The following is an 8,021-nucleotide window of genomic DNA, read 5'->3' on the forward strand; positions in this document are numbered from 1 at the left end:
GTGAGTAACCCCATGAACCATTTCAAAGCTTGATCCTTCAATGTTGAAGGGAACAATTTGAGTTTCTGCGAGTCATCCAGATAGTCATAAGTTCGAAACACAACTTCAAACTCAAATAAAAATGTTTCAGGGTCCTCAGTTCTTAACCCATGGAAATTTGGGAGGACAGATGGCGATATGTTTTTCATAGTGGCTCAGGAATCCTCATTAACAATGGGAAACCCAAATGAGTTATCCCCATCTCTATTTCCTCCTCCAAGGGCACCTCTACCTCCTCCATTATTGTTGTTGTTTCCTCCTCCTCCTCTACCTCGACCTCTACCACCTCCTTCTTCCTCTGCCATGATGGTTCCCCTACGGATTTCAAAATCTTCTGGTTCCTCTACAAAGGGTGAATGAGAAGAGATTTCTCCTTCTTCTTCAGGTGATTCTACTTCCTCAATTACAATTGGTCTTTCTGTAGGAGAAAGAGAAGGGTCTCTTCCTGGTTCAAATTCAATAGAAGGTGTGGGAGAGTCAATTCTTGGCTCTTGAATTCCAGGAATTCTAGGGCTAGGAGTGTCGGTTGGAGATAAGGGAGGTGTCTCTTGTCTATCCCTTGAAGCAGATGGACTTGTAAAAATTGAACTTCGAGCTCTAGCTAAAAACCTTCCCCTAGAATCTCTAGCTCTATGCATGTCATTTTTTTATTATTTTTCTTCAAGTCAAGTTAATAGTTCTTTTTCTGATCTTCCAGGTCACTCTAGGTGCAAGAAGAGAGCATACTCAAGAAACTACTAAATCAATAACTTTCTCGTTTCGGATCCTCCAGATCACTTTGAAGTGCAAGAGGGGAGCATACTTTGATAGGTTATCAACTTCTTTTCTTGAAATTTTATGTTTTTTTTTTCTAAGAATATGGCTACTTAATTTCACTTCCCCGGCAACGGCGCCAAAATGTTTAGTCAATTTAGTGTTGTCTAAATTGCTATCATAAATTGTCAACCCGGGGCTCGTAAGCTGATGAAGTGAAGGTGTACAGTATGTACTTAAGTAACCTCTTAGATCTTTTTGTCGTTTGGGGTGTTGTGGTCAATTTAACTTCCTAAGATGGAGTGATGATTTTATAAACAGATGAGTGATAGTGTGTGTAAGGTGATTTCTAACTGAGTGAGTGTGTGTTACTGGTGGTTTCTAACTACCTTCTAAACTTGCAAAAAGAAAAGAGATTGAAAGAAATAACTTGAAATGAACTGAAAGCAAAGAACCACTTTCTAATGGCACTAGTCACTACTCATGCTGCTGCAAATAAAAAGGTAAGAAAAACCACTTTAAAGACCAATGATAATGTTCATCTCTTCCTAACACTCTGCTTCCAACATATAGTACTATGTAAAACACGATTAAGAAGTAGTTAGAGATAAGTCTAAAAAGTGATAAAGCTCTAAATGACAAATTATAACACCACTGTGCCTTTCTCCAGCATTCTGCTTCCAACATACATTGTTATGTGTAACAAGTGAAGAAAGAGTTAGTGATATAAGTCAAAAGCTACTCAAAGCAAGCTGTAATTTATTAGTATTCTGATCTCTTAAAGATGAACAACTTATGATAAGGAGACCATCAATGTGTTAGCATACAGCTTGAGAAACTAAACTAGAAATTAAGCTAGAAAAACAGAGTAAAGGCAGCAACTATGAATATGACAACTGAAAATACCATCAGAGATAAAGCAAATACAACAAAGACACACAATCCCGGGCTAACACCTGCAGAAAACAATCCTGATCAGTTTAAAATAAATGCTGGAAATGAAAGTAAATCAAAATTGTACATGTGTTAAATAAAAGGAAAATTGCTGAATTCGAAAGAAGGAAATGGCAAGAACATAAAGGTAAATTTACTGTACAAAGGCTGTTATGAATGGGGGCCCTCCATCCACAAAACCCAAAGAAAGATCAGCTACTGGAAAGAGTCAAAACAGCACAGTCTTCTATTAACTCATATGCAGAAATTACACTAAAAAGTGCTGAAACAGTAGCTTCAAAACAGAGTTTCTGAATACGCTAAAATTTCAGCAATTACATAAACAAAATAACTAAAGACTAATCCTTAAGCGTGCGCAGACGCTGGATTTTATAGGCGTATGATCAACTGCCTACTGCGTAAAACATGAAACTGGAAATTAACTGTCAATCATGATAATTAAATGGTTCAACAACCTGTAAACAGGTCTGTGTGCGTTCTGGAGGGTACGGACGTCATGGAGGTTGAATCCAAGGTTGGATCCTGTCTCCCATAACCTGCGTAACATGGAGGAATCGCCATCTAGAGTGACGTGACCTTTCAGCTTACGCAGCACCGTTTGAGCTGGCTCTGTTGACCGAAGTTTGATCCACGTTGACCGGAGGTGTGCGTGGCGTTGCTAACTGAACCAATAGCATAGGAACCTTTAACACCTTCATTCCCACGTGCCCATGTGATTCGTTTTGCAAAATGACACGTGGAACATAGAGATCAATGAAAAGCTGCGGAATGACCAGATAGCTGCGGAATTGCTGAATGGCTGCGGAATTGCCAGACAGCTGTGGAATCTCTGTGCATATGTCAAAAATCTAGAAAAACAGTCAAACATTAGCAAAGTTAACCAATCATGCTCAAAGACATCAAATGTAATGATCTGGATAGGTTTATGAGGAAAATAGGGCAAAAGAGAGGGATAAGTGAGGAAAAGCTGTAGGTAATGATAGATAACTAGGTGCAAGTTAGAGGCTCTACAATGTATCATTAGTAGATGGTTTAGGATAATCTTGTTTAGGGGTATCAAATTTAGCCTTAACTTTACCCTTCTCTTTTCTTTTCAAGGCTTTGTCTGCTGTTGTAGATTGGACAACATTCACCTCAAAAGTTTTACCAGGATTTTTGGGAGTATTCGAAGGAGGAGAAGGTGCAATAGCCGGAATAGAAGTATTACTAGAAGTCAATGGGTGGTGTCTCCGCATATTTAGAAGATGTTGGATCAGTTGAAGGTCGCGGAGCATTAGGTAAGAGATCATAAAGCATGCCAGATTATGAATATACCAAATCTAGATATTAAGCAAGGGGGATGGATTGTTCTTCAGTCACACAGCCACCCATTGCTATGTCTTTGGCAATTTGATTAATGAATGACTTAGTAAACCATTCGGTTAAAAGTTCATCAATGATTTCAAACTTAATAATATGACATCGATGGTTCCATTCATGGATGTGACAGAGATGTGGGTAGCAGTATTCTATTTCAAAGACGTTAGGAGATGGGTACCAGTTTCATACCAAATTGGCAGTTGGAAGTGAGTAAGAAAAGCCATAGCGAAATTATTGAAATCTTGAAAGGAACCTTAAGGTAACTTGATGTACCATTTGGTGGTAGCACCCATTAGGGTTCGCTGGAAAAGACATAATTGAATGGAATCATTGACCCAACAGTTGGACGAACACCATAAATGGTAGGTCATGACACGAGCTTGGGGGTATTATCTAGACTTACCTTCAAATTTTGGATAATCGATAGGAATTTTGATAGGAACTAGAGGCCAATACAGTGAATGAAGTATTGGGTCGTTTGTAAGCCTCAACACATTCGGTAACTACAATGTAGCTAAAAATAGAAATTTAGGATTAAAAGGCATGAAAGGCCTTTGATAAGGTCCAGATTGAGGATTCCAACCTTGTTGGTATTGATTTTTCCCCCATAATGGCAGATTTTGACCATACAAAGGTTGAGTTTGTCCCCGCAAAGGTGGGTTTTGACCAGGAAAAGTTTGATATTGACCCAACATAGGTCGTTGAGAACCACAAGGGGGATAGACAGTCTATGAGGAGTATTGAGTATAGGGTTGTTGATGCAACGGTTAACTTGTTGATACAATGATTGACCTTGTTTCTGTAATGGTTGACCTTGTTGTTGCAATGGTTGACCTTGTTGATACAAGGGTTGACCTTGTTGCTACAATGGTTGACCTTGTTGCTGCAATGGTTTCCCTTGATGTTGCAATGGTTATTGATAAGACCCTTGCTACATGTAAGGTCCTTGTTGTACAAAAGGCCCTTGTTGTTGATAGGTTCCTTGTGGAATTTGATAGGCTCCTTGTAGATATTGATAGGTTCCTTGTTGTTGCAATGGGCCTTGCTGCAAAGGATTACCAACTCCTAAAGGATAAGTTACAAAAGCAGACTGAAACTGTCTAGATGACCAAAATGAGGGATTAGGACCAAACAACATTTGGGATATTTCATGTTGATTGAAAGGTGGATTTTGAGGCTATTGTGAGCCATAAGGAGGGTATGATTATTGGTAAGGAATTTGACTAGATCTAGAAGGAATACCACCAACAGTTTGACTTTCTCCCACAACGTGAGTTTGGGATCCACTCACATAAGTTCCACCAGAAACATGAGGTACATATGGAGGAGGTGGTTGGCCCCCATGTGGTGGGATAGGGGGTGGTACATATTTCCCACTCAATGGAGGAGGTGTAACCACTCTAGAGGTCGAAAGAGGAGTTGAAGAACCTATTGGGACATTAATTGTCCCAATCGTGACTGTAGGTTGAACAGGAACCAAAGAAACCTTAGTTTTAACATGAATTTGGGAAGACACATTCAAAACGAACATGATAGAGGTAGGCATAACGAAAATGACCATATGAGATGATGATAAAGCAAAGATGCACTTGGAGTACCTGAAACTAAATGAACAAGAGAGGTATAACCTAGTGGGAATAAAGGTTCACTACTTTCAGGCGGTGGAGTTGGCTCATTCCCCATATGTGGAGAGGACACATATGGAAAGCCTTCAGGTGGAAAGTGATATTCATATTCATCACCAAGACCTGGAGTATGGGTGGCTGAGACTTTTGGAGGAGGATCTCGAGGAGAGGTTAGAATCTCACCTTCTGATGCCATGGGTGGAAACAGTTGGCGAGGAGGAATTCATGATGAACGAGGATAAATTTCCAAAGGTACGTCGAGATTATCAAACAAACTATATGGGCATTGAGGAGATATCACCAAAGGATTGTAAAACGTATTTGGGGGAAACAACAAGAATAGTTGAGGGACCTTAGGACTTTCTGGGTCATATTCCTGAGATGATGACAACAACCCTAGAGGTGGAGAACGAGAAGCGAGGGGTTGAATACTTGAGACAATTCCAAGATCAAAACCTTGATCTTCAATCAACTCTTGAATCTCATGATGGACTCCTTGTGGTGACCCTTCAATGTTAGACTATGAAGGGGATATGTGAGGTGAACTTGGCGGTTTCGCCACAATGACCTTTTCTCAAAAACAAAAAGAGAGGACGTGATTTATTTGAGTTTCAATTAAAATTTCCCATTAATAAGGCATAATGAGGCCAAGGAGAATTGCATGGATAAGACATGTTATCATGGGAAATAAAGTTTAGAAGTTAACAACAAAAAATAAATCAAAAATGGTAATCTAGGCAAGAGGGTTTACCAAGTATTTGTGAACCACAATATACACCTTAGCCGAAACCAAGAACTTAACTTACGATGGCCAATATCCCTGAATGTTGTGTTCATTATATCACGTTTACAAGATGGTTGACTCAGTTACCTATGGCTAAAGGATAGAAACCTAGTGGGGTCTCCCAATATATACGCGGCGGTATAAGGAGCACAATTCTATGTTAGTGATATCTAATGCATAACTGTTCGATGAGAGCGATCCCATATACTTTCCATATGTGGAGCACCTCCGATATACTTGAGAGTACTGGAGAATGATCCTATATACTTCCATACGTGCAACGAGATTTCACCCCCGGGATACAATGCTAGAAAATAATGACACCTGCTAGGTTTATAGATGCTGAAACACGTCTCTAACCTAGACCTCTAAATTTTTCCATTAAGTTCCAAATGCTCCTTAGGTTAATTGAGTAAATTTTAACGTTTATCTTGAATTATGTTTCAATTTTGGGCTCAAAATGATATCACCTTAATCCCTTAGATGCAACTATATGAGAAAAGGAAAACTTTCCACCTCAATATAAGCTATACTAATAAAGGGAAGAAGTTTCAATCAATAATGCATCAAACAAAATGCCTTCCACTAATTTTCACTTTCGCTTTCCGAATGCAATGCTCAAAAGTAAAAATGATCTTCACTTTTCACTATCCTAAATGCAACTTTTCAAAAGAAAAATGATTTTCACTTTTACTAAGATGCACTTATATAAATGATGTTTAATGCAACTAAATCTTTAACTAAAGAAAAACGAAAATTTGATTCAAATACTCTAATTGAACTCATGCATCAACCAAAGCAACACCAAATCCAATTCAAAAACACCTAAATGAAAATATCTTTCACTTTTTCATTTTGAACAAATAAACATTGCACTTCTTTAGCTTGAAAAAAAAATAATAATAATCTATGCTCAATTAAAAACAAATATGATTTCCAAATGAAAATGACCTAATGCAACTTGAAAAACAACTTTGTGAAAGAGAAGCTAAAATAAATGCAAACTAATGCTTTCAATTATTCCCACAGAAAACAAGACTCAATTAATCAGTAAACAATATCTTAGCGACACAACAAGCAACAAGTGGTAACCATTTGACTTAAAAACCCTGTAACTCAATCAAATTTTCACATCAATAACTTCAAATTGAAAGAGACAATTTTTTCTAATTAATCAAGACAGCCAAACAAAACACTGGCAAATCTAGACACAGAGGATAGGAAAATACCTTCAAAGGCCAGGACACACTCGATTCTAGGGTAGAAACCCTAATTTTTCTCAAATCTCTAAGATCAGCACGGATTTCATAGCCAAAAACGTGTTGAAAGTGACTTCAGTGTGACTGTTTTAAGCAAAAGTGCGCTGGCAGCGCGACTGTTCAGGGAAAAACATGTTGGGTGAGAATGTTGGGAAAAATAAAAATAATTTCAACAAACAGTCCAGAACTAACACTCTAAGGCAGTGATAATTCAATGTGCAGACCGATACTGACTCACACTAGCTGATAATTTAATGGTTGGTCAAATTGATCAAAAGACCAAATGAAGAAAAGAGATTGAAGAGGCTATAACTTCTCTAGCAGATTCGCCATTTTGTTGTGAAGATAAATCCCCTCTGCAAACATAGGCGATCTCTCTAGCCCAATAAGTGGGTATAACAATAAACTGAACAACAAAAACTCCACATTAAACTGAACAAACTAATACAAACTTTCCTTGTTTATGTTTAAAAATGCAGAGAGAGAGAGAGAAACCAACCTCACTCTAATGTTAATTGCTCAATCCTTTGATGATGACCTCGATCCCTTAGCTTACAGGCTCACTCCTTGCTTGTTCCTTACATTCAAGTACCTGCAAGAGAGATCAAAGGACAATATAAGATACAAAATCATACATAGTATAAATCAAACATAAACTACTCGATAGATCAAGGAGTATCAAGCTAAATGCATAAATATTTAGACATTTATGGAAATTAAATGTCAGATGTATATATTAATGAATCAAAAAGGGAAGCATACAACCATTACCTTGATGTTGGAGACCTCGTTTTGGTGGATGTCGAAGTCCAAGCCAAGACTCTTCAAACACTCCTTCTCCAAGTTAGATGGACAACATTTAGGCATAATCTCAGCATAGGAATGCAGACAATCATGACTAACCATTTGGGGATGGAGAGGATTTGATTTATAGGAAGGGAGAGGGAGTTAGGGATCCATAAAAGATGGAGGAAGGTCCACATATCAAGGGGAAGGCCCTTAAAGGTAGTATAAAGAGCTCCAAATGGGAGAGATTGACCATATCTCTACCCAATAACATCTAACTTGTTGTTTCTCGAAGTTTCTAGCATACGAATCTTCTCCTTCATTTTTAGAAAACCTGCTAGAAGAGGTTTAGCATGGGATTTCATATCAAAACCCACATTGATAATGCTAGGTCGAAGAACTGCAGCCTATCATTAGCACAGGAAATCATTGGAGCAAAGAGTGATGTTCCTCGAATTTAGG

This window comes from Pinus tabuliformis, chromosome 8 (assembly GCF_031772625.1).
Source record: "Pinus tabuliformis cultivar Carrire ecotype Pingquan chromosome 8, CPIR1, whole genome shotgun sequence".
Classification (NCBI taxonomy): Eukaryota; Viridiplantae; Streptophyta; class Pinopsida; order Pinales; family Pinaceae; genus Pinus; species Pinus tabuliformis.